Source organism: Aphelocoma coerulescens, chromosome 3 (genome assembly GCF_041296385.1).
Source record: "Aphelocoma coerulescens isolate FSJ_1873_10779 chromosome 3, UR_Acoe_1.0, whole genome shotgun sequence".
Classification (NCBI taxonomy): Eukaryota; Metazoa; Chordata; class Aves; order Passeriformes; family Corvidae; genus Aphelocoma; species Aphelocoma coerulescens.
Genome location: NC_091016.1, coordinates 868,012 through 890,918, shown reverse-complemented (window position 1 = coordinate 890,918; position 22,907 = coordinate 868,012). Strand labels below are relative to the sequence as shown.

At 45.9% G+C, this 22,907-nt stretch overlaps 1 long non-coding RNA gene across 1 annotated transcript in view; it reads right to left on the bottom strand.

Annotated features, from left to right (window-relative positions):
- Window positions 1-18,901, bottom strand: part of LOC138107489 (uncharacterized) — a 43,294-nt gene extending 24,393 nt beyond the window's left edge. The window contains exons 1-3 of the long non-coding RNA XR_011149550.1: window positions 17,284-18,901; window positions 8,103-14,253; window positions 3,139-3,329 (exon numbers count right to left, since the gene is read on the bottom strand). This is a non-coding gene — a long non-coding RNA (uncharacterized lncRNA). The remainder of the gene's footprint in view (window positions 1-3,138; window positions 3,330-8,102; window positions 14,254-17,283) is intronic.
- Window positions 18,902-22,907: the final 4,006 nt, after the last annotated feature.

The window sequence follows — 22,907 nt, the reverse complement described above, 5'->3', positions numbered from 1 at the left end:
ATGTGCTGCTTAGGGAAGCTGTGGTTGTGGAGTTCTGCAGTTTGGATGAAGGTCACAGGTTATCTCCATCTACATGAAAATGAGTGATAAATATACACTGTCGGTCTTAAGACTGAAAGAGTACTAGGCAAAGAGGGTTAAAATATGGAATATTACTCAAAATCATCCCCTGGTTTTCTAAAGATCCTAATCTTCTATTAGAAGACAGTTTGTTACCTTCTCCTAATATTAAAACTACAGTAATAAAAGCACCTCAATCTTGTAGAAGTATCTAAGATACACAGATTAAGTAAGGTATATGCACTGAGAGCACCCTAAAAACATCACAAGAGGAGTGACAATTTCTGGGATAGTAATGACATGAACAAGTATCTAACTTAAGTCTGAGTGAATAAGAGAATTTTTCAACTAATGGATATGGGAAAATGTGAAAAGATGAGATACATGATTAAAGATCATAGTGGATTTGATTAACACAGGTGGAGAATATATGACTTTGATTCTGTACTACAACGTATTTTAATTGATTTGTGTGTAGTTTTAGTTTTATACATGCACAATTTTTTTAGAACACATCTTTAGACTGGGACAAACAATAAAGGAAATCCATTGTACGACTTTACATTGATCCCGACATCATTCACTGGAATATCTTAACATTTCCTGCACAGATTCCCATTCGTTAAGATGACGACCTTGAGAAGAAGGAAACCTATAGCTGCCATTCAGAGAAGGTCTAAAATTTTAATTGCTGTTTGAACACAAAGGAGCTTTGACATGCTGTGGTTTATTGAAGCACTCCTGCAGTTATAGACACATCTTTAACCACCCTACCCTCTCCCTCTTCCTCCATCCACCACTGATTGATGCAACTGGAAAACTCAGTAACTGCAAAGTCCTGCTTACTTCCAGCTCTCCTGCCCCAGCAAATGCTCAGCTCTTCTGGGAAGATGGAGCTATGCCATAAACACATTGCACATGAAAGGAGACGAAACCTTCCCTTCAAAGACACGTGTGACCAGGTTTTTGGAACTGCCTGATGTGGCCAGTTCTCATCTGTTTTCCATAAAGAAGGAGAAGAGCCCTGTATTCTCCTCTTCATGATAGTTCAAGTATTAATTCCAAAGAACAGAGATGCCAGGACTTGTCAGTGACATGACTAACAATTTTATGACAACTGGCAAAACAGTTCATTTCTCCTACATCTTATTCTCAGAAACCTTGGAATTGTTTTGTCTGAAAGATTTGGGGGGAGGAAGGTAGACTTAATTCTCACAACTATATTAAATACTCAGTATATGTGATATCCTGTTGTCAACACACAAAATATAGTTTGATTATGATAAGCCATACTGGAATCATTTACAGTACATAAGTGTGAAAAAACAGCATTAAATTGTTTCTTGTTCCATGTGGAAAAATATACACCTTCCAACCCCCCAAGAAAGTAAGACAAAGCACAATAAATTCTGGTAATTCTCTTTCTTCCGACTTTTCAGTTCCATCACAGCTCTCAAAATTAAGATTTATGTGCTATTTTGCATCTGCATCTGTTGTTGATTTTCCCCCCCTACGGGGATATAGGTGAATAAGTTTGGACAGGAAACGGTATCCCTCAAGCCAAACTGAAAGGTTTATAAAGTTGCTAATAAAAGTTTGGATCAGGGCCTAAATATCAATCATCTGCTCATTGTCTTTTTAAACGAGCTCAGGCATTTCCCCAACTGTTCCCAGCAGGTCTCTGCCACTATTTTAAACTAAGATTTCAGCCATTTTTTTTTCCCTGTGTTGACCTCAATAATTTTTCTTTCTCCCCCTCTTTACCTGCCAAAGGCATCCATCAGGATTTTGCCAAAGGCTATCTGCTTTTGAAGTTGAGAGGAATTCACTAATCGTGAGTGTCAAATCCACAATAAATGCCGTCGCCATGTGGTACATGCTGCTTTTGGGAATTATCTCAAAAGGCCTGGCTGTGAGAAGGCCGGCTGTATGTTAGGAGGGTTTTACTGCTAACTTTCGTAACTCACGTCAGGTCTTTCAGTTTCTCTATTCATTGGCTTCAGTGAGTGCAACTGTTTCCCAAAGTAATAAAAATGTTGTCAAGATCCCTTGATCTTGCTTCCTCTGTCTCTCTCACACAAACACATCCAAACACATTTATATACACAGTGGAATAGCATGCGCAGTGGCACGCAAATCTAGCAAAAGAGAAGCTTGTAAATAAATAGCAAGTCATTCTGCTTACTCAATAAATTTCTCTGGGTGTTAAACTCATGATAAACATATCATAAGCCCCAATGAAGGCTTTACAGCCTGTCCCATCACACCATCCTGAGTGTAACTCTGCAATGCATAGGAAGACATAAGTTTGAAAAACAGAGCAGAAATAGCTCCCATAAGGGCAAGGTGCTGACACAGCTGAAACATAACTAATGGGAGAGCACTTGTTTTCACTAAAGAAGAAAGTATCAGTGACACACCTCTGTGCCTGTGCAGGTGTGCTGTACATTCAAAGCAAAAAGAAATCTACCTTCTTTAAAAACTTGTCCATTAATACATAAATATGTCTGTGTTGAAATCCCTCGGTACCATTCTTAACAAGAACTACACACAAGACTAAGAAATTCTGCAGAGAAACACGCTTTTGTGATCCAAAGAGGCAAGGAGAAAGAAAACCACCTATGAAGAGTTTAACATACCCACTTAGTGATAGAAAAAGAATTATTACAAAAATAAATGTCAGTCCCCTTGAAACACTTGAGTCAGCTCTCTCAACTTCCTCTGATGCTGTAGGAAGGTGTGAACGTCCTCCATGTCTCACATCATCCCTACCAGCCACATAGGAATGTCTCCAATGCACCTCAGAGTGTTTCAAGTACCACTCCCCTCTAATTTATGTAGAGTCTGTTAACATCCTCTTGGAGCAAACAGAAATAATACTTTTAAAAGACAGTTATACTTCAGAAACATGTGCCCCGACACAACAAAAAGCCCAGATTTTAATACTGCCCCGAGGCAGAATTCATCCATCTTTAAGGCTTCTATTGTGTATTTCCTGGTTAGTAATACAAAAGAACTGCTGGCAGTATCACATCAAAACGGAAGTGGCAGAATCAGAAAAACTACTGAAAAGTTTACCTTTATAGGAAAGCTTCAGTCTTGGGATATTTTGTTTTGACATTCCAGTGACTGGAAGGAACAGCATCACTAAAGACAGCGGGCTGCAGGCACGTGGCACTTGCAAAGCTCTCATTCTGCTCTCCTCTTCTGTATCTTCTTTTGTACTATGGTGAAGTATCTCCCCACTTTTCAAACAATCCAAGTTTTATCTGGAAGAAAAAAAGAAAACATCTGCAGATCTGCTTTACTGCATAAGTAACAATTCTGTAAGCAAGCCAGACCTATCTTTAAGGAGCACCTCAGTTAATTTCTTTGCTACAAAAGTATTTTTCCTCTAGTACAAGTAAATATGTTTTGTTTCCTTAATACTAAATTTACACATTTTGACATTGGAAAAATATGTAAACTTTTCAGACACCAGTGTCTAGCCTAGCTAAAGTTTAAGCACAAATTAAATTAATGCAGTATCCATAAAAAGAACATATGACATTCAAAAGTGACCATGCAACTTGATAGTTAATACTAGTCCATTGGATATCTTATATGTTTTATAGCTCTTTTTGTCTCAGTACAACAGCTATTGTGTGTTTATGCTATGACTAGAATGAACTGTAATGTCTCAGATGCCATGGGGGTACAAGCTGAGTTAACAGTGAGTACATATCCATATCCATCAAAAACTTTTCATAAATAAACTAAGAAAACTGGACAGAGCAAGCAGTTGTGTTTCGTTTTAATAGAGAAAAAAGTCAAAGCGGATGATGGATTTAAAAGTGTTTTCAGTATGATATTTCCAGCAGAATAACTGCCTCAACTCATCCACCAAAATGTCCTATAAACTTTAATGAGTGTTTCAGGCTGGAGTCAATAGGCTGATATGGGATTTTGTTAGCACAGTGTGTAACTAAGCCAGCTTTGCAACACTTTTCACTTAGTAAGAATCATTCGTAGTCCATAAATCTTAAAGTTTTTTACAAACGAAAGCAATTATCACTGCCCTTATTTTCCCTATGCAAAAACGGAACCATAAAGCTGCAATGAACCTATTTCCTCAAGGTCACACAGCCAGCACAGGAGTTGAAAAGAAAACAGCAACAGCAGTCCTGCTGTCCTTTGTACCCAGCTATCAAGGATCCCTTTTGCCCAATAACTCGACTTTTGCACGTGAAATTATTTGAAACGGCATCTTGAGTTCTGAAGGCAAAACTTCACGGTTAATAAATCACAGAGATCAGAGTATGAAAATATTTGTGAGACCAGATCCTTCCCCCTGCAAGTGCCTGATGCTAGAGGTCAAGGGAGATGGCTGGTGAAATGACAAATGTCAGTGTTTGAGTAATGCTGGAAAACCAAGGAGTAAGGAAATGTTATGGTTAGTCGAGAGATTAATGGCTCATGATGTGCCATGAAAATTCTTTTCTGAAAGGAACTGGAGCTGCCTGATTAAAAGAGCAATCCTAGTGCCCACATCAGCCAGCACTTGCACAGACACCAAAGGATAGGTTCCTCGCAAGTCCATGAGAGATGCAGCACAGCTTGTGGCCCCTGAGCCTTTCCACTGGTCTGTTATTTGAACTCCTGCAGCACTAGGTCTTGCAATTCTGTGAGCTACAGCAGCACCCAGAACCAATTCAGCACCTCCTGATACAGGCAGTTCATCCTTCCTGGCATGAAAGGATGGAAACAGAATCCCTTCAGTTCTCTCTGACACAGGAAATCTTGCTCAGATGGGCTTTCTGAGCCTCCAGACTTTCGCTCAGTAGCAAAAGACAAGGAAGTGTGCAAGAAAAGCATGATGGTGAAAAAGAGGGAAACAATCCGTAAAATCCCCAAAGCATAATTCCTATTGCAGAACACTAAGCTTCTTTCTTCTCAGTCCCCTCTTCAACACTCATATTCAGTGTCTGAATGCACTACTCTTGGCCAAGCGTGAGTACACGTTCATGAAATGACATGGAGAGAAAACAGACAAACATGAAATGCCTGTTTCATCTTTCTCTTCCCTTTATTACAGTATCAGATCCTAAGAGAACACCCTTAATTTCTTCTGTGCCAACACATCTATTTGAGGGTGGACCACGAAGGACTGAAGTGGATTAGACCATCCCAGGGTTAAATCGCCTTTAAGAAATTTATTTAGAGGTGAAAAAGGGGAAAAGAAGGAGAGGGGAGGAGGGGGAAGAATATGTGAAAATGAGACACCAGCCCTGTTCATCTTCAGCAGGATGATAGTGACAAACCATACTTCAAAAAGAAGCAATTAAGAGGGAGCCAGTCTCACTGCAAGTATGTTGAGAAGTCATGGCCTGAAGCCATGGGCCTCAGCCAACAGGGAACTCACCAAAGGATATGGGGCTCATTTTCTTGAGGCAAATTACTGTGAAGAATCAGGACTAAATTTGACTAAAAAACCAGTTGTGTCAATGCACTGTCATTTGCTGAATTGATTGAGAATCAGCACCAAACTCGGGCCTTCGGCCATAGCTCACAACCTCACTTTTTCATGTAGGCTTTTTTTGCTAATGGGAACCTTCCTTTGTTTTGGTTGGTTTTTTTTTTCCTTTTCCCCTTTTATTTGAATAAAGTCTGTGAAAAACCATTTGCTTTCACAAGGCAGTTAGTTTACACTCGAGGCAGCTGCTCTGTGAGCTCGAGCCAACCCTGTCCTGTCTTTAGATTCATTGCAATCTGGCCAGATTGTCACATATATTTTTAGTTTATGATGATCCTCTAATACAATTCCACACAGAGTCCTTCCAACAGTCTAGCTCAGGTTAATGAACTTCAGGCCAACTAACTTGCCATTAATCGTCAGGAAATGCCCTTCCTCTCTGTAACACATGCAATGTCAATCAGTGTCCTGTGCTGAAAAGACCCACGGTCACGCAGCTCAGTAGCAAACAGTTCCACGGGCAGAAATAAAACATAAAACCTAAACGCAAATTTGACTCCCCCATTCCTTCCTCCCCTCAAAAGTAAGAAGAATTTGGTCAGAGAAGGAAAAATTACTGGTTTGTTCAGTTCTTCGATACTTCAGCTAAGGACCAACACATTGTAAAACCTCCTCACCATGAACAGATCCAAAATAACTGAGGAAAAAGAGTCTGAAATGAAAAATGCTGAGGCTAAAGCTGGTTTCCCACCTTGGCTTCAGCTAGGAAATAGCACCGCACTGTGTTCATTATCACCTGCAAGACCGACCAGGGAAGGAAGCCAGGCATACACCTCGCTGAAACAGGGGCATTTCCAATGGAATAAAGAAGCTTTTATTTGCCCCATGTAGGGGTGGGAGGCACAAGGCTGAGGAGGGGCTGAGCAGCCTGGCTCCATCCTGCTAGGACCTCCCTGCGGGGCCCATAAATTGGGAACAGGCCGTAGGTTAAATGCCAAAAGACAGAAAGCTGAACTGCTGGTGCCCGGCCATCCTGACAGAGAGAGGGGCTGGACCTGACTGGCACATGTGGGATGCCACGTCTCTGAAATGAGGTGTCACCTCCCTGCAATTGGTCAGATTTAGTGGAGCCTATAAAACAGATTGCTCTGAAGCTACTGTCTGAAACAAGAAAACCTGGGGCCAATTTACTAAACATAATTTATTCCAGGCCCTTTGTGGCAATAAACAGAGCTCTTCAGCCTTCTCAAACACACAGACAGTAAGGAGTTCTGTGCTTATGGGAGCTTTTTCAGATCGTTCAGCTCAAACCTATCTAAATGCAAAGTCTTGCATTCACAAATACTGTGTAGTTTCCGACTTCTCCTGGCATCATGAAGTCCAGAGCTGAAAGGACTGTGACCCATCTGCAAACACACGCTTTATAAACTGTATTCGTGTAACTCTTGGTTAGTTCTGTAAAATAAAAACCTTTATGGAATTGGAGGATAATTTAAAACCTGTTTCCAACACTAGGTTTCCGAGGTCATTTTGAAATTCAGAATTTTACATTCAAATAAAGAGTTACGGCTCAGTTTTAGTGAACCTAACAGCAATGCTGCAAATTGTGACAGCTGAAAATCTAGAGCAACCCAGTCATCATAAGCTTATGAATTCATTATAAACTTAATGAGTAAGTTGCCTAGGCCACGTAGCCTCAATATCTAATTTACTATCACTGATGCTAGAGTTTTTCTTTCTTTTCCTCATCTATCCTTGTTTGAGATGATCTCGAGGTTTTATTTTGTCTATGGAGTCAGAAGCCAGCAAAAGATGTCCCTTCTAGACATCAATAAAATAGCATGAGTGGCCTGTCAGACAAACATACTGCTTTAAAAGATTTAAAACTAATCACCTACAAGAAGAAACAAAAATTACCCCGCCTACAATTCAAATTGATTGAAAGGTACCTTATCTCTTTATGATCTCTTCCTTAAGTATATGTACTTTATATACATGCACACAAATTTAAAGCATGTTACTTTAACTGCAAATATACAAATACGTGTCCAATGCATTATGTAGATGTCTCACCTTGAAATTATCACACATATTCCAAAAGAAAAATTACTATTGAGTGGTTCAAAACTATACTATAATCATGAACTGGATATTGAATTGTCTTTGTTAATAAGAGAGAAAACGATAAGCATACATGACTCAGATTAGTAACTTATAAAATCAAATAGACTAAAAATAAAATTGCATCATTAGACTTAATATTCTTAACTTAGTTCTGCAATAACAAAGATGACATTCATCCAGAGCACAATGAAACTATGTTCTTGTGCCACTTAGATAGATGGTCTGTTGATATATTATTTGGCAGAAGATGCTTTTCACTTTACCGTGTTCTATTTTATTTCATTGGCACCTCGCCGGGCGTTGCGCCGGGCGGCTCATTCGGGGACATGCGCCGGCTCCCACAGCGCCCCGCCCGCCGCCGCTCCCCGCTGCTCTCGGGAGATCGCACACCGCAGGCGGCCCAAGCCCCGTCTCGCCGACGGCCCTCGCCACCCGCCGCCCGCCGCCGCGTTCTCCCGCTCCCTACCGGCACGAAGCGGCGCCGGAATCCCTCCTGTCCTGGAAAAGGTGCGCTAAAGAAAAAAGAAATGAACTCCGAACTTTCCACAAACGTCCCAAAAAACGAAGCCGCTGTGAGGGGCTTCGAGCTGGGCCTGGTCCCTCAGGGAACGGCGCTTTCCATTGGCTGCCGGAGTAGCCAGGGCTCCTATTGGCTGCCGCACGCTGCGGCGCTTCCGATTGGCTGCTGCCCGACCCGCCGCCCCCGGGCCGCTGCTGCTGGGGGTCTCGCCAGGCGGGCTGCAGCCAGAGCAGGACACAGCGCAGCGCCAGCAGGCGTCCGGCGGTGCTCCGTGTCTGTCGGCGTCTGCACTTCAGACAGACAAATTGCATCCAAATTGCCGGCGATTTCCACCACCTGCTATTTCTCCTCTCTTTTCCTGGATGGATTTGACAGCGCTTTCTTTCCCCCCACAGAGTGGGAAAGCAAAATGCTCAGCTGCCCCTTGGCCATCTCCGCTTCCTTCCACAGCTCCAGCCTTGTCCCTCTTTCTCTCCCCTTTCCTTTGCACTAGGTTCTCCCTCCTCCTTTCCCAGGCAGCTCGCAGCAGAGACATTTCACCCACCGGCAGCACCTGCTTCCTCTCACTCCGTCCCAATTTGCCCACTTTGAACTACTGGAGCCGCCTGCCCGCGGAGCCGGACCCGCCGCGCGCCTGGGTAATGGTGGCGTGAATGATCGCAGGGATTATTGGGGTGGGCTGGGCCTGGCCAGGTGCCTGGTGCCAGCAAAACCGCTCTGTCCCTCTCCTCCTCACCCTGGGCAGGGAACAGAACACATCAGGAAAGGCCCGAGGATCGGGAGAAGGGCACAGAGAGATCACTCACCGGTCACTGGAATAAGAGACACGACTGGGGGGAATAAATTGAATTTATTGTCAAACAAATCAGAGCAAGAGAATGAGAGGTAAACCTGCAGGGCTTTAAGCCTAGGAACGAGGACTTTTTCCTCGGCAGCTCGCAGCTGTACGAGGGGGATAAAGGATCCCCCGAGCAGCGGCTCTGCCCCCCCTCAATGGGGATGTGTCCAGACCCGCCGGTCCATGCCGGGCTTCTTTTTCAATTTCTTAATGAATTAAGGGAAAACTCCCTTTAGTCACCATTTCAAAGCCTTGAAACAAGGGGAAAACGGAGCTTCCCTCTCAATTTAGACCCGTAATTGATGCATAAGGAGGGTCTCCCCTAAATATAAACCCAAAGAAAAAGTGAATCAAGGGGGACTTTTGCTCAAATTAGCCTCCTAAAATGAGGGAAAATGCAGCGTCCTCTTCACTTTCCCTCAAGAAACACCATTTTGGGGGCTTTTGGACACGTTTTTCCTCTATGAAGGTCCCTTCAAATGAGGGTCCCCCTCGATGGAACTCTTATAATGGCACATAAAGGGCTTCCCTTTAAAACCAGGGACGGTGGTGTTTTGCCCTCAGTTTTAACCTTAAGATTATGAAAATGGGGCGGTTTCCCTCAATTCAAATCCATCAAACAGCACCATAAAGGCTTTCTTCTTCCAATTAGACAGGAAAATTAATGCAAAACAGTGATTCCCAGCCAACTGAGATACAAAATCATGAAAACGTTGTGTCAATTGAGACCCTCCAAACAGTAGATGAAGTGGGATCCTCCTAAGTTCAAGCACAATTAAAGAAATGGAGTGTTTTCCCCTCAATTAAAATCCTTTTTCTTCTCGTAACCCCCCCCGCCCCCCTTTTTTTTTTGGGGGGGGGGGCGAGGCACTGGGAGCACTTCCTCCTCCTCACTGGTCGCACTTGGGGCTGCTGCACGTTGGAGAGTGGTGGGAAGTTTCCTCCCAGTTCCCTCCCAGCGTTCCCAGTATCTCTTCCAGTGCTCCCACTGGCAAAACACTGGGGGGCACTGCATGGTCTGATGATGGAGGGGTGCATTGTCGAGGATCACAGAGGGGCCCGGGGGGTCCCAGGCATCCCTGGGGGGGTTCCAGATTCAGCAGTAGGATTTTTCAGACTATGAGTGAGCTATGTGGCCTTTGGAGGTGTCCCTTCCTCTCCTGCTCACAAGAGAGCAGCTCAGAGGTGATTTGGCTCCTGAGCGTTTCAATTTAGGCCCCCAAAGAGAGGAGGAGCTGCTGCCCACATTACACCTTACAGCTCTGCCAAGGGGCATCTAACCCCATGTGTGCTCAGGAGGTGGGGATGCAAACCCCAAATCCCATCTCTGCCTCCCGCTGCAGTCCTTCAAGGGGTTCCTCTAGTCTGGAAAACCAGTTCCATAGCTATAGTAAACCCAGAGTCTCCTGAGTGAGAAACCACGTACTTGTAATTCCTCTGCAATAGCCTCATCCCACCTCCAGCAGCCCCTGGGAAGTTGCAGGCAAGAACACCTAACCTGGTAAGCAACTCCAATTCTTGGCAGATTTCCAGGACAATGCAAAAACATTTCAAAGTATTTTTTCAAAACATCTGCTTATTGTCCTTTAATGCAAAATAGTGATTCCATACCAGTCCTAAGAAGAGCAGGCCCAGAGAAGACCTTGCTCTCTACAACTCCCTGACAGGAGGGTGTAGCCAGGTGAGGACTGGCTGCTTCTCCCAGGCAACCAGTAACAGGACAAGAGGAAAGGGCCTCAAGCCGCACCAGGGTTGGGCATCAAGAGGACTTTCTTCCTGGAAAGGGTGGTCAGGCCTTGGCAGGGGCTGCCCAGGGAGGTTTGGAGTCCCCCCGTTCCTGGAGGTGTCCGAGGAACACCTGGACATGGCACTCAGTGCTCTGGGCTGGGTGACAAGGTAGGGATTGGGCACACGTTGGACTCGATGACCTTAGAGGGCTTTTCCAACCTCAGTGGTTCTGTGATTCTCATGATTCCAAATTCATTTGCAAAAGTTCTCACACCTCTAGTCACACCTTAGCAGGTGTGTAGGCCCAAGCTCATACATTTGAGAGATTTACTGCCTCCAGTGGGATCTACACCGCAATTTCAGGAAGAGGCAGGACTTGAGCCGTTACGAGAGAAAACTTTGCAAAAGCATTCCCTGGAGAGACATCCTGAAGGAAGGTGTCTCCCCCTCTTCTGACCATAGAGGGAGCTGAGTCTCCAGCGTTAATTCTAAAACTTTCGAGCTCCAAGTCTGACTCCCAGAAATTTTATTGGCCCCGCTTCCCAGCACAATACTCAGGCCTCACATGTCGAGGAAAAAAGCAGTGCAGATTAAATAATTAATGCTTCTGGGTACTGTTCTCCCTCTAAACTACACACAATCCCAAAGGAACAAAACCCTTAAAGAAGATGGATTGCTCTCACTAGCACAAGAAGGAGAAATCTGACAGGGATCTACTTCATCATTCTGCCAAGGCTTTGTCAAACACCTCAGCTCCTGCACTTCAGGGAATAAGAAGTGGCTTATAAGAAGTGACTTTTATGTCAGTGAGCATGTTATTATGGATTAATCTCGCACTGGAGAACAGTCTTCATACCCTACTGCCTCACCCAAAGAGTCTGGAGGCTGCTGCCTAGTGAGCTCCTGAGTTGTATCTTCCTTGTCAATCTTATCAGCCCCTTGTTTGATTGTAAAAACGTAAACAAAATGCAGCAAGCATTGGCCCAACGGCTCAGGACTTGCATATCTCTTCCAAAGAGAGGGAGAAAAAAGAGTGTTTCTCCCAAATCACAGAGTTTAAAAGTTCATGTTATCTACATATATTTTTAAAAGAAAAAGAGGAACAGTAAAATATCAGGTAATATGCCAGTGGTGCTCCACTCTATTTCTGTTCTCTTCTTCCACTTGTAGCATCTCTAAGAATACTTTAAAACCAGCCAACCAACCAAAACAACAAAAAAACGACGTTGAAATGAAGCTGAACAAGAAGCAACCGGGCTGCTGGCTTGTGGGCACTCCACTGCCTGAGTTCCAGTAAGGGAGTTTATCCTCTCCGCAGTTTTGAGCCAGATCCCAAAGTACTGAGCATCAGCTTCTAGCTTTTTTAAGAATTTAACTGTAAGAAAAGCTGCTGGGGAGGGCCATGCTCCAGGCATATTCATGGGATTTCACCCGTGCAGCTCTCTAAGCTGAACTTGTGTCTGTCTTTTCCTCTACCTTGCTGGGCTTGGCTCATGCGTTTCTTGAGGGGAAGGCCCTGCACTGATCAAAGCATGGACTGACCTCAGATAAACAGCTTCTGTCAGTGTAGATCTATCCTAAATGGACCATTTCCCAAAGTAATTCAAGTACCTGAATTTCACTTACTCAAAACTGCTTTTAAAGAAACCTGGTTTAACACATTCCGTTTCTAAGCAACTACTGGGCAGCGCTCCTTCACTCCCTGTCAGTGTTATTCTCTGACCCTTGGAGAAAGGCTTTAAAGCAACAAAGGGCTTCTTAAGCACCAATAACTTACTCAGTCAAGAATTCAAATCAATAGCAAGGGCAGAGCCTGACTTCAAAACCTATTTTAAAACAGAATTTAAAAGCAGTTGCATTGCCAATTGACAAGATTAGAAAGGTTTCCTTAGCAGTTGTGATTACAAAGGAATGAACTGTGCAGGGAGAGGACCGAGCATGGAGCAGGTGGGGGGTAGGGGGGAAGAAGGGGGAAACCTTCCTTTGCACTGTGGGTTTTTAACCATCATGGTCATATCTCAACCAGTCTAATCTCAAAAAAGGAAAAGCTTCCTGGACATTTTTCATTTCAGCAAGAGCCTAAGGAAGCCCTCAGCAGCAGGAGATTGGAATAACTGCAATCCCTTGAGCAAAGGGAGCAGGGCGTGCTCCTCAAAGCCAGACCTTCATCCACAGCACCCAGAAGGTAGCAAAACAAGGCTACAACAAAGCCTTAAGTGGGGAATGGGTTATCAAGGGTTTTATAAGGAAAGGTCTGAAAAACAGGACCTGGACGGTGAGAGAGGAAAGAAATAGCAAGATAGCTGAGGCCTCTTGGAAAAAAAAAAGGGGGGAAAGGTCGGGATTAAATTCTAACTCAGCTGGAGCTGATCTTAAATGTAATAGGGGGAAATTGCAGCAAGAGGAGACTTCTTTATAGCAGCCAAGTACTGGGATAAATTCACTATAGAAACAGAGAAATCTACATCAGCAGCAGCTCTCTGCAAAGAGGTCAGGCATCCATTCCTCATGGCAAAGCAGGGCATAGGGAATTGTGCCAGACAACCTCCTCCCCAGGTTGATCCCAGCCCTAATTTCAAAAAATTGCACAAAAATGCAATTGTGCATTAACACAGCAAAGTCTTCTTTCCAGCTTATCAGGCTTTGAGATGCCTTAGATTGAGATGCAAACCCAGCTCCTACCACTGTGCTGTGCTCGGACTCTCCCCCCCTTTCCCCAACCCCATCTCCTGAGCAACCAACAGCTCGCAAGGAGCCGGCACTCCTGGAATTTCACACTCGGCATCTCTTCCAAGCTCAACAGGTGAACAAACAGGTACTCCAACACCTCCTTCCTTTGTACTTCGGGCAGCACAGACCCACTGGGAGAAACTGGAATCCAAGGGCAGATGTAAACATGGGACTCCTGCTTGCCACTGTCTCCACCCGTTCTCCAGCTCAGCCCTGGGCTGGGAAACAAAAGACAAGAAACATTTAAAAAACATCCTTGAGGTGTCTTGAGAATGCCCAGGCCTGGAAGAAAGACCTTCCCATCGCTCTCTTGGCCTTTTCCCACTCTGAGGAACTGTGCAAATGCACAGCCACACCCAAGCTGAACAGCCTGGGATGTTTTCTGCACACCAAACGCCACGTCCCAAGCACCAGGAGCCTGAAGATGCCCTGGATTGCAATTCACAGCATCAGTGAACCCTGCACAGGACAGCCAAGTCTGACAGGAAAAACCTCACTGCTCCAGGCTACTTGGCTCCTCCCAAATCCAGGCCAGCACTCCAACAGGCTCTAAGAACAAAACAAGAAAGAAGGGAAATGATGCTTTTTGTTTCAGTTGAGCTGCACATTTATCTTTTCCCTTTTTGCATTTCCAGGATGCAGGAAGTGAGAAGGAACTTGAGGAGATGTGCTCGGTCCGAGAAAAATAATTTTGAAAAAACTGTGCCTGCCTGGGCAGCTGCAGTTATTGCACAGGCATTCAGGGCTGACAGTTCCCTGCGGGGAGAGCTCAGCACATGTCCACAGAGGCAATCCCAGCATCTGCAAGAAAGAAAGAAGCAGCAAAAGGTGATTGCTTCTCTTTCCAAGTTATTTCAAGTGCTCACACCCAAACCAACCTTTGCTCTTGATGTGAATTATGCTTTCTGGGGGAAATCAGCTGATTTCCAAAGTTCCCTTCCTGCCCCGTGCCTGATGTGCACAGGAGAAAACCCCTTCCCTGAAGGGACTGTGCTCCCTCTAATCCTATTTGCCCAGTCTGTTCCATGGGGATATTGCCAGCCTGGGGCAGCAGAGGCACCCGCAGCTCTCAGCACTCTCTGCTCCAAGCACAGCTCTGGGCTCCTTTGCAGACTGCCTCTGCCGTGGGGTTTTCTCCAGGAGAAGCCAAGGAATTGCTCATGGAAGGGTGGAGATTAAGTTAGCCCAAAGGGAAGTAGAGAATAAATATCTCATTTTTCCATCAAAATGCTCATGCTCTGCCCTACAGATTATTTCAAGTTTTTCCCACAAGCTTTGCCCTACCCATCACCTCATTTTTACCCCAAAAAGTAATTTTCTATATCCTCAAGAATGTCTCAGTGTCTATCCCCAAAATTTTCACTGTGTCTCTGCAAATGACTGCCTCAGTTTACCTCATTATGTTCATTCTCTTCCCTGGGGATTGCTTCAGATTTTCCTTCCGAGCTGTCCCTGTCTGTCCACTTCTGATTTCTTCTTTTTTACAAGAAAGTATTCATTCACTACCTCTGGAGATTATCTCCAGTTTTACCCCCCAAACTTTCCCTAACATTCACTCTTCATTGCCTGATTTTTACCTCAGTATGTTCATTCTCTCCCCTAGAGATAACCTCCGATTTTACCCCCAGTATTTTCCCTACCTGCCCGCTAACTATTTACTCTTTTTGACCTATAAATATTCTCTTTCTGCCCTGGAGATTTCATCAAGTTTTACTATGAAATATTTCACTATCTTTCCAGTACTGTCTCACTTTACCTCACGATGGACACTCTCCCTGCCACACATCCCCCCAGATTTCACCTCCAAAATTATTGCTACTTGTCCACTACTTATTACCTGATTTTCACCTCCGTATGTCTATTCTCTGCCCAACAGGTCATTTTAATTTCTACGCCCAAAACTTTTCCAACCTGTCACCTAGTGACTGCCTCAGTTTAGCTCAAAAATGTTGTCTCCCCTAGACATTAACCTCAGACTTTACCCCCAAATTTTTTCCCTGTCTACAAGTTACTACCTCCCTTTAACTTCAGTATGTTCATTCTCTGCACTACAGACTCAAATTTACTCTCAAAATCTCCCTGCCTCTCCAACACTGATGACTTCCTTTTTACCTCAAAACACTTATTTATTTTCTACCATGGAGGTTACATCAAGTTTCAGCCCCAGAATTTACTAATACTCCCACAACTGATTCACTCAGTTTACCTCAAAAAGTGTTCATTCCCTCACCTAGAGATGACCTTGTATTTTACCCCCAGAAGTTTCCCTACCTGTGCACAACTGATTGCTATAGTTTACTTCAAAATCTTCATGCTCTCCACTACAGGTCACCTCAAGTTTACTTCAAACATTTTCCATACCTATCCATTACTGATTATCTCAATTTTTACCTCAAATAAGTCATTCTCTACCTACAGACACTGGATAGTAAATCATACAAAGATCTAAAAGTCTGCACAAGAAACAGCAGAAGGTTTTCCATGAATAACACAAGTTCCTTTTTTCCTCTCCTCCACCTAGGACTGCTACCAAGAGACAAGAGAGTTGTTATCAACACTCGAACCTCCCAAGCGTTGTTACTGCTCAGAGAGCTGCGCCGGCACTGAGCTACTCCCATGCGCCTGCAGGGCTTTGGGGAGGGGCAAGACCGTCCCACTCCTGCCTGGAGAAATTTCAACGCCCTAAAAAGTCATTTCCCTTCTCTCGCTCTGACCCAGGGCCAAAGCAGCTGTGTAGAACAACATGGACTATTCATGGAAAGGATGAGTCAGTTGTGGGAAAAACACTAGAGAAAGACTATCACCCCAAATTTCAGGGTGAAAACACACTGCTTGTTAACAGGAGCACACAAACTCAGTTAAACCAGAGAGGAAACTGCACACCAGGAAAAGAGCTGAAAGATATGCTCTGCCTTGGTTGATAATTCCAAAGGAAATTCCCCACCAATCATAGGCAATTACCTATAATTTTACCTCCATTATCACTGGATTTCTGACTTGGGTTTCTGTGGAAGTGTTTCACAGATGCCTTGAGGGGTCAGGGGCTTGGTTGGATTCTTTGTGGTTAGTCCTGACAGGCCCAAGCCAAACCCACCCACCTACATCAACGCTCCACCCCAAATTTGCATGAAATACTGGTAACAATTTATAAATACTCCCCTTCCCTGTCCTTCCTTACACATCCATAGAGCAAATGTACTCTATCCATTGTTCCCAAGAGCACCTCTCCAGCCCAAATCCCAGTTTTCACAAACACAAACCAAATAGACCTAAGACAATTATTCCATCAGTGCCTGCAATTCTGAGCTCCCTGTTCCCTGCCACTCACACAGCAATCTCACCTCAGCCCAGAGACTCCCTGTCCCCAAAGGGAAACACAACCTGATGGGGCACAGCTCTGGCACCACATTTCCTCTTGTTCCTGGAAAGCCCCAGGTAAATCCAGTCCCTCAGACCTTGCATCCCTGAACACCAGGAGAGCTGGAGTTTTACCCAGATCCCAGTGCCCTGCACAGCTGCACTGACACGAGCACAGGCTGATCGCTCTGCCCAGCACCATCCCTCATTTTCCTCCCATTGCTCCCCAAGCATCCCCAAACCACCCCGTGTCTGTGCCGGGGCCAGTGCCTGCCCCGAGCCCAACCAGAGGCTGTCACCCAGCCCTGCACCAGCTCCCACCCCTGGGAGAGCTGGGAATGCACTGAGAGCTCAGCTCCCTGGGCTCCCCAACACCCAAACCAGTCCTCAGACACACAAATAATGCCCAACCTGCCCCTCCGGGCACAGCCAAACACCACAACTCCATCATCCCCAAGGAACTCTGGCAGTTACCTCTTCACCTCTGCCCTTTTCCAAAAGACACAAGTAGGACTGGGCTGTCAGAAATGGTATTCCCTAGGCAGTTCATCCCAGCAGAGAGGAGAAGAGGAACCCTGTGTCCCTCTGACTAACCCCACAGCATGGGCAGGACCGGCTGGGCTTTTTGTATTCAAAATTTTAAAATGAACTGAAGAACCTGAAAGGCAAAAAACACCACACACATAAGGTTAGAGCCAGTCAACACACACACAGACAGACACACTCTCAGACACCCCTTCTTCAGCTTACACTCTGACTGCAGCCCTTACTAGAAACACCCCTCCCAAAGAAGATGTTAAAGCATCTTCCGTCTGCTTCTCCTTGATGTGGAACAGTAGACCCTGGGAAAATTGGTAACATCAGTGACCATAGGGATCAAAATCTGCCTCGGGGACCTGCAAGACAGCATGAGGCAGTCTACAAGTAGCTGACAGCTAGGAGTTATCCCCACACCAGGCCCATAAGCTTTCTACCCAAAAGCCCACAGACAAGAGAGGAGAGTTTTAAAACTGTTCAAATGAGCCACGACTGAATGTGCCAGGGCAGGGCAGCTCCAAGCATAAGTGGCACATGGACACACAGTGCATCAAATATAAGCAAAGATGACACGAAGACTTGAGAGAACGCTTCAGAAGATAAATTCTTGAGACCAGGATGCTTTGAGACGACGGAAGCTATGGAACTACTGCAGTGAGGAGGGTCTAGTACACTGCATATAGAAGTCCAAGGGAATGGCACATGAAAAAAAGATACTACCAAAACTGAGAAGGAAGACGGATAGGAACATCTTGTGTACTTCTGGTCTCAAAAAGCAAAACCATAAAGATGCCAGAATAAGCCCAATCCAGAAAAGTATGCAAGTACTCCCGCTGCCGATATGGCCCAGAACGATGCCTGTAAAGAACTGAGACATCACAAAGCCCTGTGACACTGAAGACAACGGACACAAACCACATCACATAGACACAAATTGAAACTGCCCAGCAGTTTCACCTGATGGACCCAAGATTCCTAGTGCAAGATGAGCCAGAGGCCCACGATGCCGAAGGAAAGAAGGCGCTACGGCAGTAGTATGTGACAGTGAAATGTAAACTCCCTATGAGAAGTTAGTGCCAAAGCTGGTAAGAGGATGCTCAAGAAGTGCAGCAGGCCTAGAGAAGGAGGCAACGACTGCCAGGTGATACAAAGGGTTCCCTAGAGAAGGATTCTGCCGCCAAAGGCTGAAGTGACATCTCAAAACATGACCGACCGACAAATGGCCAAGATGCAAGATGCCCACGTGTTATGCTCAAGAGTGTGGCTCCACTGAAGAGTAGGCAAAATTTAGACCATGGCAATCATGCCAGACCCGAAGGCAGGCTCCTCGGGTGAAAAGACGGACAATGACATCAAGACTCAAAATCCAGTGATGCGAAGCTCACGAGAACATGGAGATGGGTTGGAACTGCCCGGCCCGGCAAAGGCTCGAGTGATGCTGAAGAAAAACTCCCTTAACCTCCAAGGGGCCCGGCCCAATACAGCCCTCTCCTCTCAGCTAACTTCAAATTGCCTCCTGTGATTCCAAAGGTGTTTTGCCTTCTCCCAACCAACAGTCCCCACACTTAGCTCTCTGAAGACCAGCAGACGAAATCCATCCTCGACAGAAAACATTGCTTCAGCACCGTGGACGTCAATACATGGCCCACAGTCCACTTGGGCGGCTGCAAAAGACAGAGAACAATGACAAAATTCAGACTGTGATGACACGTCCCAGAAGTGACCCCTTGCACAACGCCCCTCTCCCTCATAACTGCCGAGGCTCATCGCTTACCGGCCGTTTCCAAACTTAGGCTCTGCACCTACTTGTGGTACCTAAGACAACAAAACAAACTGTGACTATTGCCCTCCAGAAGAATAATGCGCAGGCTCCCTCTGCACCGCTGGCCCAGGCTCACCTCAAATCTTCATCCGACTCCGGAGGTGGCCCGGACGATACCTGCAAAGCGAAAAGGGACACGCTTCACATGCTGCCACGTACCTCTCACCTATCAGTCGCCCCACCTAAATGCCAACTCACCTGCTCGCCTCTGTCCCTTGGCATGCCTAGGGCAGCAGCAGCACCTGCAGAGAAGCAAAGCAGAAAAACATGCTGAGAGACTGAAACCACAGCCTCCCCGCTCCAACTGAAGTACACCACACCCATACCTTAAGCTTGCACGCACCTGGCCTCCAGCATCCCCAGGGCCAGCACACCTTCCCAGTGGACCACCTAAAATGCACAAACAAAAACGGATGCTTAGAGCTGCACCAGAAACTGATACCCAAGCAGTAACAACTCATTCTGTCCACCAGTCACCGCTCACCTCGCTCCATCGACCTTGACCACTGCTATTCAGCATTACTTCCTACAAATAAAGATGAAGAACAAAGCTGTAACACGGTCACCATTTACATTTGCCCTGCAAAGACAAACAGTGACTGACCTTCCTGTGGCAACCACCTCACCTGCTATGGGGGCACTCTGTCACAGGTTCAATCCATCTGCAGCTGAAAGTTATGACAAAAGTCAAAGTACTGCATGAGAATTTACCAGCTCCAGACATCTTGTGTCAATCTAGAAATACCATCTTGAGTCCAACTAATCCCTACATTACAAATGTCAAGTCCCTAGGACTTATCCTATTACACCTACACCCAGACCATGTAGCAAGGCAAAGCAGCCCCGGCCCAAACACACAGACACCTGTGACACAGGAGATGACAAACAAGGGGATGCAACAAGGAGAGGAAACTCTCAGCAAGAAGAATTACCAATGAGATGACCTAGATGAGGCCGATGAGGCTCAAAGAACTCCGGCAGAAAAAGACCCTAACAGAAGGGCTTATGCCAAGAACCGCAAAGATGGATGCCCGAGAACCATACGGTTGGAATGCTCCACCTATCCTCGCATTCTCACAAGTCCTAATCTGTTATAATGGATCATTGTGGTGCACAGCTGTCAATACAGCTCAGAGCAAGACTGTAAAAGGTGTCTGACTTGATATTGCTAAAGAGAGATGCGATTCCGATGCATGTCCAAGCTTGCAAGTCAAAGGTTCAAGGGTACCAGCGTCGGGCCAAGGAATGCAAAGGAGACGCTAAGGATGATGCCCAGCATTTCTGATAAGCCCCTCAAAGGGGTAAGGCAGAAGACATGTGACACAAGATGCCCAAAAGACACAGAACACACAATAGACAAGTGACACAACACACACCGGGACTGCTCTGCCCTGTACACCTCAGCATTGTGATCAAAAGTGAGACTTTCCCTTTACATGGCCTAAGGGGCCCTCTCGTGGACATCCCCATCTCCAAAGCTAATTCAAAAATCCCTCCCACCAAGTCCTGACCCAGCACACCACTCTCATCCCCCTCCCTGAGGTGTAGCCCTCGACTTAGCTCTCGGATATCCAGGGATGCAAATCCTCATCAGGTGCAAAAGAAGGCCGCCTCGTCCTCTGGGGAGTTCCTGCCCTCAGTGAGCTGTTCTCTCTTAGTCTACTACAAGAAAGAAAACCAAACATCAGTGCCTGAACTCAGCAGCACATCAGCCAAAACCCAACAATCCCACTACTCACCGTCTCCTGAGAACGCCCCGGTCCTCGGCTCATACACCGTGGCCGCACTCCAAGGCTGCCGGCGCAGGGTATACCTGGGTTAAAAGGAGACAAGGTGATGGGGCATTGCTGAAACTTGAGTGGACCCTTGCTCCTCCCTCCCTCCCCGAGTCGCTGCAACTCCTCAACCATTGCCAAAGGCTGCCCAGATGGCACCTTCAAACAGAAAAGGTACAGGCTTCATCGCAGAGTCCTGTAATAGTTCTGGAAGGCTCACAGGGGCAGCTCAAGGGTGATAAACTGGCTCCATCAGCTGGTCCATGAGGGGGTTCAGCCCCTGTAGGCATAATACGAGTGGGCCACCTAAAACACACAAATGGATGCTTAGACAATGCATGCTTTGAGCTGCCCCAGAATTTGGCACCCAAGCAATAACTGGTTGTGTCCACTGGTCACTGCTTACCTCACTCATTTGACCTTGACTGCTGATATCCAGGTTTACTTCCTAAAAATAAGGACAAAGAACAGCCCTGCAACATAACCACCATGAAACACCACCCCTGAAAAGCTGAATGATGACCAACCTTCCCAAGGGAGAAGGGGCAAAACAAAATGGAAAGGCACATACCGATGTAGTGTCCAAAAGTGCTGCATTGCCGAGGCAGGTTCCACCTGAAAGTGCTCGACTGTGACCTCTGTCTGGAAGGGTGTCTCTCATGTTGGAGTAGCAATTTGAATGCTGCAGACCACCTGTAAAACACAAAAAATCAAAGGCTACTTATAGTTTCATCACTAATACAACAACTCCAGTAACATCCAGTTCTGTGCTGGAATCAATACTCATCCAGCTCATGGTCCCCCCAGTGCCAATACCCTGCTGCTTCAAGCACTTCACATCTTCAAAATGAAAGTCCCAACAGTGAGGTAAACGTAGAGCCCAAAGTCAGGCCATAGCTTGGACTTCAGGCACCGACCCACCTCGTTGCTGTGCTCCTCTGGTCTCCTCTGTTCATACCAGGTTTACATCCTAGCCATCTGCAAAAGAATTATTTGTCAAAGTTACCCAGACAGGGAAAGCTTAGCCTTTCCCAAGTTCTCATTCCTCAAAGCAAACTGCCTAGGATCCCACAACAGTGGGCCTTAGGACAAACTACTATAAAACTGCAAGACACCACTGCACCACTCCCACATCTGCACTGAACACCACACAGACTAGCCACAGTCACTCTGTGCGAGGCGTGGCTCGGGTGGCTAAGCAAAGCAAAAGGTTCCCTCTAAAGTCTCCTTTCTTCTCCACCTACCCCTCCTCAGGACTACTCTACAGGGCAGAGCAATTCCAGGTGAGACACAAACTCAACACATTATACTACAAACAGTAGGACACAAGGATGATAAAAAAAGCTCTCGGCAAGAAGAACGATGGCAAGAAGAAGAGACGACGCCAAAAGAGACAACCGAGGGTGTGGCAATGGTGGATGAAGGAGGCTCTAAGGAGCAGAAGAAAAGACTGTAACAGTGACCTGTTCTAAGAACTGTCAGTCACAATGATCAAGATGGCTGTGAGAGACAATGCCACATTTAGAATGCTCCCATCTCCTGACAATCTTGCAAGCCCCAGGACATTACAGCTCACGGCTGGAAAGGATGGATGGCAGTACAGCCAGGAACAAGGCCTCAAAAGACATCTGACTCAATGCTTCCAAGATGTGATTCCAAGATGCGGCCAAGCCCACTGGTAAAAGAACAAGTGACATTGGCATCCTACCAAGAAGTACGAAAGTTCAAGAAGCTAGAGATGATGGCCAATGCTTATGATAAGCCCCTTAAGGATAAAAGGCACAGAGATCTGATCCGAGGGATGCCAGAGACACAAAACACACACGGGACGAGACAACACACACTGGAACTGCTCTGCGCTGCACACCCTACAGTTGCAATCAAAAGTAGGGCTACTCCCTTTAGCTTACCTAACAAGCCCCTTGGAGAGCATCCCTTTCCCCTACACTAATTTTTACATCTCT